Source organism: Crocodylus porosus, unplaced genomic scaffold (genome assembly GCF_001723895.1).
Source record: "Crocodylus porosus isolate Cpor-Errol unplaced genomic scaffold, CroPor_comp1, whole genome shotgun sequence".
In the NCBI taxonomy this organism is placed as follows: domain Eukaryota; kingdom Metazoa; phylum Chordata; order Crocodylia; family Crocodylidae; genus Crocodylus; species Crocodylus porosus.
Window position 1 is genome coordinate 111921144 of NW_017728943.1, and position 1135 is coordinate 111922278.

At 47.0% G+C, this 1135-nt stretch overlaps 1 protein-coding gene across 1 annotated transcript in view; it reads right to left on the minus strand.

The window, feature by feature from the left end:
• IGF2R (insulin like growth factor 2 receptor) overlaps window positions 1–1135 on the minus strand; it is a 94113-nt gene that overhangs the window by 32144 nt on the left and 60834 nt on the right. The gene's annotated exons all lie outside the window — the stretch shown is intronic.

Here is a 1135-nt window from a genome sequence, read left to right on the forward strand (position 1 = left end):
CACCCCCAGTGCTCATTCCTGCCCATGGCAGGGGGTGGGGAGGGGTGTCGTACACGATGATCTGTCTAGGTCCCTTCCGACTCATTGATTCTATGAAACCTGCAAGAGCTCTGAGGCTTACAAGTCAGTAATTGGGGTCCTAGATTACTAAGACTGATACTCAGCCATGTGTGAACAAACGAACAGGACTGTCAGCACTGGTCTCTCTTTCAAACTCCAGATCAGTGAGACTTATCATGGGCAACTAAGTGGCTTGGGAGAGATTGCCCCCTTCCAAATAAAACAGGGTTTCCTTCACTAAAGGACAATAGTAGGATTCCTCTAAGCTTAGCAGGTTCCCCATCATAGGATTCCATCGCATCATCCTTATTTTTCAAGGTGTCTTAAAGACACTTAACAAGTGGATACTGACAGCAGTGTTTTCCTATTCTGTCTATTAATTCCAAGCTCCCTGTGCAATAGGATGAATTTACTTTCTGTAGCAGACTGTGGCCTAGAAAAGACAATCTAGATAGGACCGAAACCCCCTGAGCAGGTTCAGTTTTATTACATGACAAAACCAAGCCTATTATGACTGAGGGTACTTAGTATACAAATGGAATAAGCTGTCTGAATTAGTCTGGACAAGTCAAGGGGCATGCATCTACTACTATAAAAATTTGTGCAACATCCTCCTATCATGAGATCATCACTGGAAGTTTGATTTCATGACAGACCATAAGAACTGCCATATACTGGGTCACACCATAGGTCCACCTTGAACAATATTCTGTGCGTCATACTAGTAGGAAGGAGATGCTAAGAGTGAACCAGGCAGACCAGGGTTTTTCTGCTGTTCCTTTCCTATTTGCAGCCTCCAGCATTTTAAGGTCTAGGAAGTTCCAATTCAGATAGGGTTACCATATTTCAAGTTCCCAAAAAGCAGTATGAATGTGGGGAAACAGTGATATGCCAGAGCCCTGCCCTGCCCATTCCATTGCCCCTCATTCCCAAGCCACAACTCCTCCCTACCCCAGCCCTGCTGCCGTCTCACTCCCAACCTGCAGCTGCCTAGTGCTGCAAGTTCCCCCACTCCAGACCTACAGCTCCCCACCCCTCCCCCAGTGCCCCTCATTCCAGACCCACAGCCCCCCAG